The following is an 18,490-nucleotide window of genomic DNA, read 5'->3' as shown; positions in this document are numbered from 1 at the left end:
TACTACGTACTACTACGTACTCTACGTACTTCGTCTCTCTCTTCGTCTCTCTCTCGTCTCTCTCTCTCTCTCTCTCTCTCTCTCTCTCTTCTTCTTCTTCTTCTTCTTGCTCCTCCTCCTCCTCTTCCTCTTCCTACTCCTTCTCCTCTTCCTCCTCCCCCTCCTACTCCTCCTCTTACTCCTGCTTCGTTTTGTCTCGCCTCGCCTGTCTGACTACCTCTGCATCCGCCGCCGGCCGCTGCTACCGCCCGGGCACGCGCGCGCGCGTGTGCGTATGATGCCGGCGACCCGCACTTTGCTCTCGCGGACCGCGATGGTTTCACTCCGTGGACTGTAGCCTGCTCCGGTCTGCTGCTGGGGTTGCTGCTGGTGCTACTGCTACTACTGCTGCTGGTGCTACTGCTGCTGCTTCTGCGGCTGCTGGTGCTGGTGGTGGTACTGCTGCTGCTGCGGCTGCGGTTACTACTGCTGCTGATCCCCGATGAGCCCTGCTACCAGCGACACGATGAGGCTGGCGTATCCGCTGCGGCCGCGTGATGCGATGCGGGGATGCTACTTGGCCGACTGCTCTGCTCAGTCTCACTCCACGCCGCGCTAGCTCGTCCCGTGATGCTCGCTCCCTACATATTATAATTATCACTCATCATCGAACGTCAGCGCGCGGGCGGGCCGAGCGCGTATATAGGAACTTATAGCGCCGCAATTATCGCGGCCGGTCTTCTCTCGTCACGGAATCAATGAGCCGGCGCGAATGGACCAGCGAGCTCGACTTAATTAGGGGTTTTCTCACCCGAGTGAGTGAGTACGTGAGTGAGTGAGTGAGTGGGTGGGTGGGTGGATGAGCGAACGAGTGAGTTAGTGAGTGTGTGAGTGAGTGAGTGAGTGAGTGAGTGAGTGAGTGAGTGAGTGAGTGAGTGCACTGAACACCGCAATGAGAGATATGCTAGTGAGCTGTTCCTCGGCGCGCGTGAGAAGCCATAGACGATAGCTCATTCAACGCGCACGTAGAAACTAGTTAATTGAAACGCTATTCGACAAACCGGCCGTTCAGCAGAATTAATCGCTCTGTCGAACGCGACTTCATTCACTCACGATTGGCGAACCTCTGTTGTTAAATAACATTCTGTTCGCCGACACTGCAAACCGTTAATATATATATCACTCCATAATATATACTCATATATCTATGGCAGCTCATTCACACTCAGGCAAAGTTCTGAGCACCTTCAGGCACACGCGCACAATGTTTACAAGTATTTAAAAAATAATAATGCACGTTTCCACGCATCACAGTTCAAATTACAGCCATGTAATGATGATCGAATAAAGCTTTTGTGATGCATACCAGCTAGGGTAGTTATACCAGAAGCAGTCTGACGTCATTCCAGCAAAAATCAATGCGATTTCTACGAAAGCAAACGCACACTTGCAACAAAATGACACACTAAATCTATCATCTTCTCCACGTTCTGTCAAGCTATTAAGTCGAGTCAATGTGCTTTCAAACAAGTGGCCACTCCCGTACATTGATCTTGAACAAATATATTGTTCTCAGAGTACGGAGCCGGCTCTCCGTGTTGGGCGCACATACGCGCGCGTAAACACACGCACGCACGCACGCACGCACGCACGCACACACACACACACACACAAACACACACACACCTATAGGCATTAAATTACATTTGCTCGCTTTGTTTTTTTTCTAATGTATTATTCGTCATTGTGTTATAGGGTATTGCTGGATTTCAAATCATCAATCACTAGCATTTCTAAAAACCAAGAGTATAGTTGTTCCGAAAAAGTTGGTTATGAAAAGAGTGTTGATGCAGAAAATATATTTAGGCAATGAAAACCCTTGCAGACATGCATCAGATCTACTGTGTATCAGTAGTATATAATTGGCAGGGTTTTGTATTCTATCCTCATGCACATATAGTGCCCATAATTGCGATTACATTTCAAACATGAAATTCACATGGAACATCTATATATAAGACTATTATCAGTAGTTTTGCTGATAAATACAATATATAATGTATAAGTGTATGCAGGCATGTGTAGTGAAACAATCTATGAAAATAAATTAATAGATGTTGCTATTGTGGCAACCCAAGTCAAAATAATTACCACAATAGTTGTATTAGACTTGCTTGCTGACTTTTTGCTGTTTTCAAACGTATTCCTACTAAGAAAATATAGCTTTGAATGTATAACATCCTTTATAAAGTTTAATACAAGAGATGGACCAAGACGAAAATTAGCACAATAGTGAGGTAAGTGGCTATAGCGACTGCCACTCAAGTGCAAACTGAGTACAACTTACGAGAGGTAATGTTTTCTACACATAATTATAAATATAGATACGCTAAAGCTACTAAAACCATGCTTAAGTAATTATTCTTTATTAACATGTAAATATTCGATTACTGTACTGTACTGATTACTACATATATTTCACTTATATGTGTCCAACATATTTTGTACATAACTTCTTGTCTGCTGCTTGTTCTATTTCCAATTATGTTCAATTTTGCTTTTGTTTTATTGTTATCATACAAACATTTTGTTCAAATATTTCTCATCATACATCTTATTCTTATGACAGATGCCATTATACTTAATTAATTTCTCTAAGGGTTGGCTGACTAGATGACCGTATGGTCTTTTCGCCATCCCTTCACAGCACGTTATTTATATTTTGTTAAAAAAATCCTTGTATCTGCTGATATTGAAAGTGATAAAATAAACTCTCTTATCTTTTCTTATCCTATGCTTTTAACGAGCTATATAGGTAACGCATATTATGACAACCGTGGTCTCACTCATGATTATCAACGCACATGATCATAATCATCACGCTCATAACAATCAACGCACATATAAATCAATTACAGAATATCTATATTCTTACTGCTACACGTGGCTCCCTCTCTTGTTAAAAATTATTGATAATCACGCAAGCGATTTGGTGCACTAGTGCTTTTTAGCTTCTACAGAGGGATGCTTTACCTAATCGTTACTTTAACTGCCTTCACTTTTAAAACAACTTCAACTTTTTATGAGACCTATCCTACTATTAATGTACCAACTGGTAGATGCATTATATACAGAATAGCTATTGTTGTTTAGTTTAATCTTAATCGTTATCAACCATGAAACAGCCAATCAACCCCCAACACGCACGTATTCTTCTGATAACCCTCAGGACATTCTACTAGTCGTAAACAATCTTCAGATAATCACCTTTTAATTATTGTGCTTCCATGCCAGTTATGGCATGCTCAGAAAGAGATAAAGGAGACTACCTCTTATCACATCTAAATTACTAGCAAATATAGCTACCGAAATTCGAATAGCAGTGACTTCTCACTTTACTCACACAAGCGGCTATTGATCACACAGTTTGGTGCTGTATCGAACAATCCCAATTATTTGCAATGCTCTTCCCCTGCAACTATGAAGGAAGTATAGGAGCCTAACGACAGCTCCTTATTGCTGTTCAAACAACAGGCGACGGAATTGCTATGAGGTCCCACAACCAAAAACCAGACCAGCCAAATAAACAATATATCGAAACCTTCGTCCTACTACCTACCGGCTACAACAGTAGAAGAGGGCACCACCTGTTGCGTCACAAATGCAATTCAACAAATTTAACACCAGCACTAACAACAGCGACGTCACTAATGACGACAATTGACAACAACAGCAAACAACAATCAAACCATAACAACAATACCTCGTACCAGCATCAGCTACTACGTTGATAAGCACGGTGTGTGACACTTACCGCCGTGGCATCCTTGTCTCTACTAGCCTGGAACGAGAGAGAATCCAAGCTCGGCCTCATCATCATGCCGATGCCAGGATTGGAGGCTGACATCCTCTCTCACACAAACCCTCTGCAAGACAGGTCCTCCCATATGCAGCTCAGCTGACAGCTGAAACAACAATTAGAGGTAACAGTAAAGTGACGATCACACATACAAAATAGAAAAGCCCACCTTCACAGAATCCAAGTCGCCTAGCACCCAACCCCACATGCACTAGCATAATATGCTAGTATATATATAGTATACATACGGCCTCCTGCTTTTAGAATTGCACTTCATTTATATATATATCAATGACTCTTACCGTTTACCCTATGGTGTGCACCCTTACAAAAATTTAAGCAACTCACAAGCGATCGAACACATCGATTGCTTGTCGATTGCTTATAAGCAATCGACAAGCAATCGAGACTGATCCTAAGCAATCGACAAGCAATCGAGATTCGAGACTGATCCTAAGCAATCGACAAGCAATCGAGACTGATCCTAAGCAATCGACAAGCAATCGAGACTGATCCTAAGCAATCGACAAGCAATCGAGACTGATCCTAAGCAATCGACAAGCAATCGAGACTGATCAACAAGACTGATCCTAAGCAATCGAGACTGATCCTAAGCAATCGACAAGCAATCGAGACTGATCAACGAGTAATCAAGACTGATCCAGACCGATCAACAAGATTCGAGACTGATCCAAGACCAATCAACAAGCAATCAAGACTGATCCAGATTGATCAACAAGATTCAAGACCGATCAACAAGATTCGAGACTGATCCAAGACCAATCAACAAGCAATCAAGACTGATCCAGATTGATCAACAAGATTCAAGACCGATCGACAAGCAATCAAGACTGATTCAACTGATCAACAAGTAATTGAGACTGATCCAAGACAGATTGTCAAGCGCTGAAGACTGCATGGTCAATGTTTAAGATTGGCCAGTGATTGAGCAGCCAGAATCAATCGGTCATTATATTTAATAGAGTCTCTGGATACAGTCGTTTGAAGCACATACCCATAGCCAATCAGGTGTTAACCGAATCCACTTCATGTTGGGTATATACCCAGCTAACACATAACGTTTTCCTAACGTTATGATCTGGTTTTATTTTGGTTTGGTTGGAATTAAACCTTCTAAGAACGCGCGCGTTCATCAAACGTTATAAATAAAGTTATATATAGGTTAGAAACAAACGTTAGCTGCACACCTATTAATTACAAACTATAGTACTGAACGTTTATCTGTTCCGAGGTGGTGAAAATAAACGTTATTTATAAACTTTGTCGTAACCATTAACAAACGTTAGTCATGAACGTTACACTAACCATATAATTTAACGTTTTTATATGATTAGAAACAAACGTTTGCTGCACATATATATGCACCTATTATGCCGCTTTTATACTGGGGTTTATCCCGCTTCAGGTCCGGACCCGAAGCGGGATAAACCCCAGTATAAAAGGTCGAAACACCCTTAGCCCGAGCTAAAGTTATCCCGCTCTAGGGGGTGGTTCAGGTCCGCTTCAGACCCGAGCTAACGTCAGTATAAACGTATCTCGACTTTAGCCCGCTCTAAATGGCACGTGACGCGTGACGCGCGAACCGGAATGCGGATCCATGGCTAGCAGCAATTGCAGACAATGTCCAATGTTAGCTGTTAGCACCACAAAGATCAGCATAATGTCCATAGACTCCATTGTCAAACGATATCCAATTAAACGCAGATCGAGATCATATTACGAGAAGCATAGCATTCTAGCTACCGGTATCAGAATGGTTAAAATTTGGCGTGGAACTGATAAAACAAGTGTTGTTGACGTGAGGTTACCATGACAATTACGCCGGTCACGCACGCAACTCGGGTGGTCGAGAACGGCAGTATAAAACGACTTATCCCGAGCTAAAGTTATCCCGCTTCAGCAGTATAAAACGATTTATCCCGAGCTAAAAGGGTTATCCCGCTTCAGGCAGTATAAACAATTTATCCCGAGCTAAAGTTATCCCGCTTCAGAAGCGGGCTAAAGTCGTGCGCAGTATAAAACGATTTATCCTGAGCTAAAGTTATCCCGCTTCAGAAGCGGGCTAAAGTCTTGCGCAGTATAAAACGACTCATCCCGAGCTAAAGTTATCCCGCTTCAGCAGTATAAAACGATTTATCCCGAGCTAAAGTTATCGCGCTTCAGAAGCGGGCTAAAGTCGTGCGCAGTATAAAAGCGGCATTAGAAACCAGTACTGAAAGTTTAGGTACTGTTTGGAGGTTGTAAAATTAAACGTTGTGCCAACCATCAATAAACGTTAGCCATGCATATAAACTTGCACTAAGAAATCTGCGTGGAATAAAAGTTATAACTCTAGAATACTATATTATATTTTTTTTATCAAAAAGGCATTACTAGATTTGTGGGAATTAGCGGCTATATATACTCGGCAGCCGCGTGTACATAAAAGGGGGAGGCGGAATGGGGGTAATGGAGATCGAGCTAGGTGAAGGAGAAGGAGGGGGAGGAGGAGGAGTGAGAGATATAGGGAAGGTCGAAAAGGGGGATGTGGAGCAGGAGGGGGAAGTGGAGAAGCGTGTGTAATATGTATATAACGGTGTATGTATGAGTGTCAAAATGATGTTAAAGTGTACCTTAATTACTATAATTGTATAGACTCTGCCGAAGTGTTTTTTTCTGGTATCTATTTTTTCTTCATGTTGTCTTAAACACTTTACTAGTACAGAATATGCTAAAGTTTTTTTTTGTATATATTTTTTCTTCATGTTGTATAGCATTGTAATTGTACTGTATCCGTCAGATATTTTATCATTTTAACTATACTCAACACTATTGCTTTTATCAGATTTTTTCTCCATGAAAAAAACTGTCGTCAGTACATGTATTTGTATCTGAATTAATGCAATAAAGAATTAATAATAATAATAATAATATTATATCTCATGGTTGCTCTAGCAAGCATCAGTGTAGTGTCAACAACGGCATAGATACGCATTTATATACAGTATATATAAATATATACATATATCAAGAGTAAATAAAAACAAGAGTGTGCAACACTGCAAGGCAAAATTATTGAAAATCCAACGCTGGCTGGCCCTAATCTATTTAGGATTTGTCATGTTAAATTCAATAAACCTGTGCTCAAAGGCTACCGCAAACATTCCCTTAGCGTTAACATTGCCCTAGGATCATAAGTAATTGGTTTTCTGATACACATTCAACATCTGCAGATATAGATAAAAACGCACGATAGAGTTTTCGAAAATTTCCACCATAGAATCAGAGCCTCTGGCAATATATTGTGCATGCATCACACTGCTTTGTTTTTCTTCACTCCTTATACATATATGCAAACACACGCACGCACGCACGCACGCACACACATATATATATATATATATATATGCTGTATATTAATTTACATCCATATCGTTCGTGCCCATGCATTGGCTGTGTATGTGCGTGCGTGCGTGCGTGCGCATATGTGTGTATAAGAGGCATACAACAGTAAGCCTCTGCAAATTGTTCACCAATGTTGCACTATTTCGTCTCTAGAAAAAGCCTTTTTTGGCATTTTTTCCCCCACGAAATTCGGCACTAGAGTGCAGTAATTTGCATTATGCACGCAAGTTAGATGCCTCGTAGACGTCTAGAAGGCATTAGAAGTAAAATTGGTCTTGTTGTGTATTCGTGACAATCCGTCAGGTGGCGTAGCCACAGCAACCGGTTGGTCATTTTTGCGTTTGAAATGTGTTCAGACAACTTTGCAGAAATTCGCATCATAGAGCTGGCAAAAGTTTCGAGCCGGAGATAGAGCATGGAACTCGTATTATTAACTGATAAAGGGGTATGTTGTGTAAGCGACAGTAACAGTGTTGAGTATTTTTAATTAATTTATGTTCGGTGCTTATTCAGGCCTGCCGCCTATGTACGCCCTCTACTATTAGTTGGCATCTACTATACGGCATCTACTAGTACTATATGGCATGTTTTTTGTTTCATAATTCGATTTTGTTTATGGTTGATTTTTATCACTATTAACATTCGATTTATCACATATAACATTCGATTTATCACATATAACATTCGATTTATCACATATAACATCTGATTTATCACATATAACATTTGATTTATTGCATATATAACATTTGATTTATCTTACTATAATTCGGCGAATGTTGTATGTATGTATGTATTTATGTTAATGAAAGGCTCCGCCAGTTTGGATCCAAATAGCGCCAAACTCACAGAAGAGATCGATGAGTACACGGGACGGGTTCTAAACTATACTCGGTTGAAAACCGTTTGTTCTGTCTTTAAAAAAACAAAAAAAAAAAAAAAGGTAAATATTTGCCTGAAAATAGGGGGCGCTGTTTTGTTTTCGTTCTGTTTCTATTTCGTTTTGTTCTGTGTTCTGTGCACTGATCTCTATAATATAATATATAATCTATGATCTATCTCTATAATATATGATTATATTATAGAGATGAGTGGTTCTGTGTCTGTGTGTCTGAGATTTTTGTAAGCCCAATAATGTAAGTAGACCGAACCATGTAATGAAGTAAATATTCAGTAGCCTATTTCGCATAGTTTTCTCATATGAGATGTACAAGTTGAATTCATCAGAGCAGAATTTTTTTTTGGAAGTCTGCAATGCTGTGCGGGCCGTGCGACTGGTGTCAGTGAACAGCGAGCTGTCACAAGCGGCTGAGAGGGTGTATGTTCCCGGGGTACTGCCGGAACGTACCCTGGGTTACAGTCCACTAACGAGTCTAGGGAGTCACCTACGCCTACTCCCTAACCCTAAGTTTCTAACCCTACCCTAACCATATCAAATAGTGACCAGGGTACGTTCCGGTATACGGGGACCGTCCCAGGTTTCGTTCCGGCAGTACCCTGGGGGACAGACCCTATGCAGCGTCACAAGCGGTCCGGATCACAAGCACGTAATATTACGTCGTCCGCACAGAGTGCAAACATGCGTAGAAATAAGCGATCACAACACGCAATATTTACCTGGTCGCACACAGTGGAACATGCGAAAGCGCGTAATATTACGTGCTACGGCACAACGTGGTTAATCAGTCGCCCGACCTACCAGCCCATTCACATCTATCTATATTCTAACTTTGGAGTCCGTATCATCAACCAGTACATAGCAATCAATAAAACATTTCTGTGTGGGTGTGTGTATTTCACTGTGTACTTGCCAAAAAATGTTAATGTGTTACGTGTAAGCATGATGTACATGTATTTCTATTGACATCTAAACCATAAAAAAACAAACATGTGCAACAACTAAACTCTCCATATAACACATTACACATAACACTACTGTACTGGTAACACATGCATCACAGTCACTAAGCCCGCGCGTAGCGCGGCGTTCCAGCTAGTCATATATAATATTTTTATTTAAATCATATTATGTTATATGCAATAAATCGACAATAATTCCTGTTTTAAATGTTCATTTATTGATTTTATATCAGAAAGAGAATCAAACCATTCGATTGCTGGCATCATCAAACCAATCGAGTTTTGGATCAAATCATTCGATCTGCGATCAGCATATCGATTCACAGATCGAATGCTTCGATTCACGAAATCGATGATTCGATTCAGCGTCAAATGATTCGATTCACGTATCAAATGCTTCATTCACAGATCGAATACTTCGAGTTCACAGATCAATGATTCGATTCATGGATCGAATGATTTGATTCATGGATCGAATTCGCTTCGATCACGGAATTACGTGCTTTCCGGCTGGCCGGCTCTGTCTTGTCCGAGCCACGCCACTTGATCTCAGACCCGACCGCTGACCTTCCCGTCTCTGTTTTATACATTCCCCTCTGACCACGTTGCGTTCCCGCATCCCGATCATTCCCTGGCGTGTTCGGGATCTTGCCCGCCTTACAACTATATTGTGCATCTGCGAGCCGGGTCGGTGAGCACAAGACGCCCGACCCCCTCCCTCCTCTCATCACTCCACCGATCCTCCTCCCTCTCTCCCTCCCTCTCTCACTCACCTCACTTACCTCGACCCCTCCCTCCCATCCGTCCCTCACCACGCCTTCTCCCACTCATCTTCGCACTCTCCCCTCTTCTCCCAGTTCTCCCCGCCTCTACTTCTCAACATTCTCCACTCTCTCTACCTCCTCCCTTCTACCACCTCCTCTCTACATCTCCCTTTCACCTCTCCCCTCATCTACCTCTCTCTTCATATCTTCCACTCCTTCGCCTCTCACACTATTCCCCCTCCTCCTCCTCCCTCCTTTTCACCACTTCTCCCCCTCCTCCCCCTCACTCTCCACCACTTTCTTGCCCCTCCTACTCCTCCGTTATTCTCCACCATCCTCTACCTACTCCTTCTTCACCTTCTTCCCTCCTCTGATATCTCCCTTCTGCCACATTCTTCGACTCTCCCTCTTCTACTTTCTCCCCCTCCACTACTTCTCTCTCCCCTATCTCCCAACTCCCCCTCCCCTCCACCACATTCTCCCCCTCACTCTCCCTCTCTACCTCCTCCCCACCACATGTCTACCCTCACTCCTCCCCCTCCTTCTTCCCACTTTGGCTCCCCCTCTACTCTCCGTCTCTTCCCCACCATCCTCTACACTACTCCCTCTTTACCTTCTCCCTCTCCTCTACCTCTCCACCTTTTCCACCATCGTTCGTCACCTCTTCCCTCTTCTACTTCTCCCCCTCTCACTACTTCCCTTCTTCCCTATCTCCAACTTCCCCCGCCCTTCACACTTTCTCCCTCTCTAACCTCCTCCCTCCTCTACTCCTTCTCTCACAACTTTCTACCTCTCCTCTCGACCACTTCTACCCTCGTCCTGACTCCTTCTGTTACCCTTTCTCCTTCCTTCCGTCCCCCTTTTCTACCTACTCCCTTTCTCTCCTCACTTCACTACCTTTTTCCCTCGTGCTCTACCTCTTCTACCTCACCCCTTCCCTCCTCCTTCCCCACTACCTTCTCCTCGTCTCTACCTCTCTCCTTCCTCCTGCACATCTTATCTCTCCCTCTGCATTAATAACCTCGTCCTCTTCCTCTAATTTCGATCCACGGACTTCAAAATGATTCGATCCGCGAATCGAATCATTTCGTCGTGAATCAATCATTGATCCGTGAATCGAATCATTCTGATCGTGAATCGAACATGGTCGATCAGTTGAATGTTTATATTGTGATAAATATCAACAATAAAACAAAAAATCGAATTATGAAACAAAATACATGCCATACTCTACTGTTATTTACCACCTATAATAGCTATACACAGGTGTGACGCACAGGGGGCCGAAGCCTGTTTATTCATACATTTCACAGCCACGCAGTGTATATATCATTGGTGCATGCGAAACACACTACCTCTGCTTCATCCACCTTCTCTTTCTATACTTCTTTACCTTCTACCTATCCCATCACCTACCTCATTCACTTTCTTTCCTTCCCTTATATTAGTATTATACTCCTATCTATAACAAACCTATTGTAGACAGATAAATAGACAGACAGACAGACATGCAGACAGGCAGACAGACAGACAAAGAGACAGGTGGACGGACAGGCAGACAGACGGACAGATAGACATACAGACAAACAGGCAAAAACTGAAAGAAAGAGAGAGAGACAGAGAGACATAGAGAGAAAGAGAGAGAGAGAGATGGATGGATGGACGGATGGATATATATATATATATATATATATATACATTATTATTTATAGATAGATAGATAGATAGATAGATAGATAGATAGATAGATAGATAGATAGATAGATAGATAGATAGATAGATAGATAGATAGATAGGTAGACAGATAGATAGATAAAGAGATAGATCGATAGAATGTAAGCCATGTACTATTATCAGTACCTAATTTTCATCAATGTTTACATTAAATTGACTACGTCACGAATTATCTATGGTAAAAATTGTAAAAAAAAAATTGCACTTTTTTTACATTAAAAGTAAGAACTAACGTTACTAAATATATCCTCAAACTCTCGTCTGATAAAAATGTTTTTACGTTGGTTAAATTTGCAAAGATCTAGACGATTTAGTCATTTCTGTTGTCTAACACTATTTCCCCAGTACTGTTCAGATACTGGCGGCTCTCGGTTTTTCACCGACAAATTAGGGCATATAAAGAAGGTATATAAGCATGAAAAGTAAACAGAAACACTAATTGTATTTTCATACATTTTATTTTGTATAAATAACACACAAATATACTACTTGATGGTGCTAGAAATTCGTGACATAATCACTTTAACAAGAGCTGCAGAGTGTCTGGGCTCATCTGAGGGCTGTTGCTACGATTATAAACGTAACATTTAAGTTGTGCGTAGTGACACCTTTGTTAGGTGCACATATGCAGATACGCAGTTGCGTACACATCATTTCAGCAACCTTCTGCATTCTGCATACCTCCCAAATCCCATTGGTTGATACAAATCGCGTGCCTGAAACTCCTGTTTTATGGTGCATTGTGACGTACCCCAACCCTAACCCTAACCCTATTAAAAAATAAAAATAAAATTAATTGTTGTAAAAAAAAAATTTTGTTATTAAATTGTTGTAAATAACTCATGTAAATATTTGCGTTAATTGGAAAAAAATAGTTAAATGGATAAAGATAGAAAAATACAGAAAACAGGTAAATAATAACAAATCAGATGGGATTCGATCCAACGCCCTTTCAGCCGTGACGCCCGTGCTGTACGCGTTCGGCTATCCATGCAGGCTTATTGGGTTTCTAGATTATGGATGTGCCATGAATATGACAGCATGTCATTGAGGCAGTTCAGGAAACCATGTTTAACCCTCCTCTTGAGGGTCAAAAGGTTATCAGACACTTACTCTTCGCACGTCAGTGGAAAGCACATTTCCTGGTCCTTTCAATAAAGTGATAAAAATGGTAGGTCAGTGCTGAAACAAAAAAGTTTTTCACTCTGTTCATTAGGCCATGTCCTCAGAAAATGTCTGATATCTGACCTTTCCCCCACTGCCCTTTGACCCGTGACCTCCAATTTCGCACTGGTGATGGGTTTCCTGCCCATCACACTATAATATACCGAATATTAAGAGCATAGGTCGACCCGTTCAGATTTGTGCCGCAATTCCGTATTTCCTCCTATACCTTAAGTTAAGAGGGAAATATGCCCCCTCCGTTTACACATCTTGACCTTTGACCCTTGACCCCCAAATTTGTCATCCTGAGTCCTTTTCACAATCCCCCCCCCCCGGCGTCCCGAATACCGTGACCGTACGTCGAGCGGTTAAGATTTGTGCCCAACTGTTGACGGACGCACGGACGCACGGACGGACATTCATGCGATTCTACAAGCTGCATCTGACCTCGTCAGATGAGCTAATAATAATTAAAGCACATACTCCTTATATTACTTACCTAACAATACTCTTTATCCAGCAACTACTCAATGCTTTAGAGCCAACGACCTGAAAAGCTAGTAGAATACAACGTTTAAAAACACAGATCATGCACTGAAGATAGGTGTAGCGGACATTAATGTTAATATATTTTTAAACATGATACCTTACATGAAATTTCTGGACATGTAAACACAAGGGTACAGTGTGAAATAGTCGTGAATAACTACATATAATATAATGTAATATATATAAATAGTACTAAGTAGTGAATCTAATGCATCGGGGCATCGTATAAGGCACGAAATAATGCAATCTATTTGCACACCAATTCTGAGTCAACAGACCGGACCGGACCTTTAAAAACAATCGCCATAATGGCCTGGCATTCGGACAGACCGAACTGCATGAACTACAACTGACGCTGTGGATGATACAGGTCATAAACGAACAACAGCCTTGGCACATAAAAACATACTTAAATTGACCACGTCACGAATTTTCTATGGTGTATATTTGTAAACTTTTTGTTGCAATTTTTTTACATGAAAAGTAAGTACTAACGGGACTAAATGTATCCTCAAATTCTTACCTGATACTGATAGGATTATTTCCCAACTAGTCAAACATCCAAAAAAACCTGGGCGATTTGCTATATTGATCATGACATTAAATGCTTGCTATGGATGTATGAGTCACGAGTGTTTGTTCACATCGAACGGCATAGCAAAATAGGAATTATAATGCAGCAATTTAACCATAGAAAGTGAACAGAATCGCTTACATTTTGTGAAAAAGTGGACATGATTTTTTTTACTTTTACTATTTACAGTGACGTAATCACCTTAAAATATACTTCCATGCTGACAACCCCCAACGAACTCAAGTAGGGTTTACAAAACGTAGTGATTACATCTCTGGCCATGATCCCTCAACAACTCTTTTAAAAGTTGATGGGGAATCATGGCCAGAGACATGGACCAACAACATGTCCATGCAGCTAGGTTAACGGTAAACTTGACTTGACAACGTTATAGTGCACGCAAACGATAGACATGACTTCATGTGACTGATTTTACCTTCAGCAGAGCGTCGTGTCTAATACTGGAGTCGTTATAGCGCGTCGAACGAAGCTGCGTTAGTGGCTGTTACGTCGTCAGTGGTTCGGCCTGAAAAGGTTAAATGTTCGACGTTGAGACGTGTTCTATCATCTAGGATCCATCCAGATTTACCCATCGCTCGCAGTTCTAAGACTGGTAGGGTTCTTCATATGGGGTAGAATATTCATGATTTAGCAGAACATGCACGTGAAATCGTGCATGTACCTACGATGTAATCAGCATCGCTTACAGCCTTAATGTGAAATGGAATGTACACGCACGCGCACTCTGTGGCGAGGAGCCTGTATGTAGTATAGTTATAGTTATAGAGCATCACGGGATGTTGTCATAAGGAATATTATGCTATGGCATCAACATGAGATGTGAAACAAAATGAATATGAGAGACAACTGCACAAGTTCAATCAGCACTTTCAGGCACTCATATAACTAGCAGTTAGTAGCTGTGTGCTACAGCAACGCCAGCGATCCAGTGACGCTCATAGGGTTTATGTCCCCCAGGGTACTGCCGGAACGTACCCTGGGTACGGTCCGGTATACCGGAACGTACCCTGGTAACTATCTGATATGGTTATGGTTAGGGTTAGGGTTAGAGAGTAGGCGTAGGCGACTCCCTAGACTCGTTAGTGGAGTAGGCGAGGTACGGTCCGGCATATTAGATAGTACTAGGGTACATTCCGGCATACCTGACCGTACCCAGGGTACGTTCCGGCAGTACCCTGGGGCACATAGACCCTCTCAGCTCCAGTGACTGCTAACCTCAAATCACCTGAAACATGACAGATCATAAAATCTGCTGGGACATCATCAATGAGGGAGAGTAAATTCTATTCCTGGGTGTCGATCATACTGCACATGCCTGACTGACTACTTTCTAATAATGAAAGTGTCAATGACACTTTAGCTCACCTTGGGTGTGATAGAAGAGGGAGGGGGGATATATAAAGCAAGAGTATATATGGGAGAATTCCCATTATATAGCATATCTCTCATTATATACTCTTGATAATGAAATATGCATAAGTCTTGATGCGAAAATAAATGTTTCACATCTGAAAGTCTGAAATCTTGACGAGAGATGGTGCTACGCCTATATGATCGCCATTTTAGTTTTCGAATATCGCGCAAATAAAAACAACAAAATTTTCCATTCAAATTACTGTAACGAAAAATCTAAAACACAATATTACACGTATATAGGTATGATTGCAGAGTTGTTGACCAGTTAGACGAAATAAACGTAATAGGACGTTGTCATCTCTCCCATAGGAGCAGCAACTGTTTTCGGGCTAGCCTTACACATTCACATACCAAAATTTAACAAAATCGAATGAATTTAGATGGCTATTTTCATTTTTGCCAAAAAGTAGGCGTGGCTCGAAAGTAGGTCAACTGGCGTGCTACAAAATAGGAAGTTCAAATCTCTCCCATAGGAGTAACAAGTAACAACTGTATTCAATTTTAAACATGTAGGTCAAACGGTTCTTGAGTTATCGTTGACCGTAGGCAGACACTGAAATGCATAGTGAAATTGCCAAAATCTACCTAATTTGCATAGTTTAAAAAAAATATCAAAACCCGTGTGATGTGTTTGGGGCCAGTCCTTATTCATTCACATACTAGAAATGAGCAAAATCCGTTGAACCTGAATTGACTTATGGCCATTTCCATGGCGTGTAGGTCGACTGGCGTGTTCCAAAATAAGACGTTCAAACCTCTCCCATATGAGTAACAACTATATGCAATTTGAAACATGTGGGTCAAACGGTTCTTGAGTTATCGTTGACCGTAGCCAAATGTTGACGTACGACGAACGACACCCCATGGCAATAGCTCATCTTGGCGATGTCAAGGCGAGCTAAAAAATGATACATCCATGCCATTTTCTCACACCTGCACAGAGTTGTACGTGTGACCGTGTAGGAAACCATAAGCCTCTTAAAGCATTATTATCATCAATTAAAAATATCAATATGATTATCCATGGGTATCATAATCTGGACTCCTACCTAAATCCTATGACACATACGCAGAAGATAGATGCCAAAGGTACACCCCCACCACAGTAATGGCGCAGAAAAAGTAAAGGTTATCCCTCCACAACGTAATCATCCCGAATGGTGAATGATGTGTTGATCACGTGATAAGCCCATCGGTACCTCTTCCTGCAATTCTGTGTGAGCATGGCGTCGAGGAAAATTTCCCCGCCTGCTGCATGAGCATGGCGCAAATGCTTTTAGACTTTCTTGACTTTCACCTGTACATCAGCGAAAGTATGCATCTCACTCATTCAATATGATATTCTTAACATACCTAGGCTGCTGATCGGTTCATGTTATCATTAACTTACAATAAGTTGTTTTCCCTAGATAACTCGAAACGCATACATATTATATCATTTTCAATAGAAAATTCTTGTGAAATTATATCTTGTCGGCTTTTTTCACCATTGTCAGTGGTTGCACGCGTTGCCATGGTAACATTACATCGAACGTGAGCAGCATCAGATATATACCCGCACCTACAACAGGTGCGTTTGCTGGTCTGTGTAAATTAATTACACGGTAATGTGGCAGCTGAGTTCCCTACAAACATGCTCATGATGAGCTACATTCAAGCACTGCCTCACAAAGGCATGCGTTATCATTGTAACACAGGGGTCCTTCATTCATATTATTACATCACTCCAGCACAACAGCTGAAAGCATCAGATCACATCTATATGGACACGTGCTGACAGCTATCATGTCTGAGACCGTGAATGAATGTATATATTCATGTATATACATAATATGTATTGCACTAGAGGCTTGAACATAATCCTAAAGTTGGCTTGTACTGATAACCGAAGTGCTTGTACCTACTTGATGACTCTATTCAATGATAATGGGTCGTTTTTGTAAGGTCGGAATTTCAGTAAAAAATATATTTGCATATAGCTGGCATGCAATCAGATTTCGGTACCCACAATAACCGAACTTTATACTGTTTACACCATGTACCATACACTATAGTGATAAGAATCGGTTGGTAATGGCATTTGATGAATGATATTATCAGGAGTGAATAATAATAGATTATTATTCACTATTATTATTGCTCATAGGGCCTATGTCCCCCAGGGTACTGCCGGAACGTACCCTGGGTACGGTCCGGTATACCGGAACGTATCCTGGTAACTATCTGATATGGTTAGGGTTAGGGTTAGAGTTAGGGTTAGGGTTAGGGTTAGGGTTAGGGTTAGAGTTACGGAGTAGGCGTAAGCGACTCCCTAGACTCGTTAGTGGAGTAGGCGAGGTACGGTCCGGCATATTAGATAGTACCAGGGTACGTTCCGGAAACGTACCCAGGGTACGTTCTGGCAGCACCCTGGGGGACATAGACCCTCTCAGCATTATTATTCACTCCTGATATTATGATTGATAACACCAGCCATCGATTCTTGTGAGGCAGATACTTGTTGTGACTACGTAGGCAGACACTGAAATGCATAGTGAAATTGCCAAAATCTACCTAATTTGCATAATTTAAAAAAAATATCAAAACCCGAGTGATATGTTTGGGGCCAGTCCTTATTCATTCACATACTATAGAAATGAGCAAATCCGTTGGAACCTAGAATTGACTTATGCGCATTTTCCATGGCGTGTAGGTCGACTGGCGTGCCCAAAATAGGACGTTCATCTAACTCTCCCATAGGAGTCACACTACGTAACCATTTGACAAGCATGTTGGTCACAACGGTTTTTCGAGCTTTCGATTTGACTCGTAGCCAAATGTTGACCGTACGCACCCCCGAACGACACCCCATGGCAACTAAGCATCATCTTGCCGATGTCAAGGCGACTGCTAAAAAATGATATCATCCATGCCATTTTCTCAACACCTGCACAGAGTTGTGTGACCGTCGTTCAGGAACCATACAGTTCTAAAGCACTTATTTCATCATCCCAATTAACAATAATCAATCCATGACTTGATCTCATCCGGGTATCATAAATCTGGCACCCTACACTAACTCCTATCGACACATACCGCAGCAAGAATAGACTGCCAAAGTACATCCGCCCTTCCACCCACAAGTCACATCGGCGCAGAAAAGGTAAAGGTCTCATCCTCCACCAA

The 18,490-nt window shown here is 41.7% G+C and overlaps 1 long non-coding RNA gene across 1 annotated transcript in view; it reads right to left on the bottom strand.

Annotated features, from left to right (window-relative positions):
- Positions 1-417: 417 nt before the first annotated feature.
- LOC106812084 overlaps positions 418-18,490 on the bottom strand; it is a 58,066-nt gene continuing 39,993 nt past the window's right edge. Inside the window, exons 2-5 of the long non-coding RNA XR_001394287.1 lie at positions 14,325-14,414; positions 13,265-13,322; positions 3,794-3,944; positions 418-620 (exon numbers count right to left, since the gene is read on the bottom strand). This is a non-coding gene — a long non-coding RNA (uncharacterized LOC106812084). The remainder of the gene's footprint in view (positions 621-3,793; positions 3,945-13,264; positions 13,323-14,324; positions 14,415-18,490) is intronic.

Source organism: Priapulus caudatus, unplaced genomic scaffold (genome assembly GCF_000485595.1).
Source record: "Priapulus caudatus unplaced genomic scaffold, Priapulus_caudatus-5.0.1 Scaffold606, whole genome shotgun sequence".
Taxonomy (NCBI): domain Eukaryota; kingdom Metazoa; phylum Priapulida; class Priapulimorpha; order Priapulimorphida; family Priapulidae; genus Priapulus; species Priapulus caudatus.
This window is presented reverse-complemented; position numbering and strand designations above follow the sequence as displayed.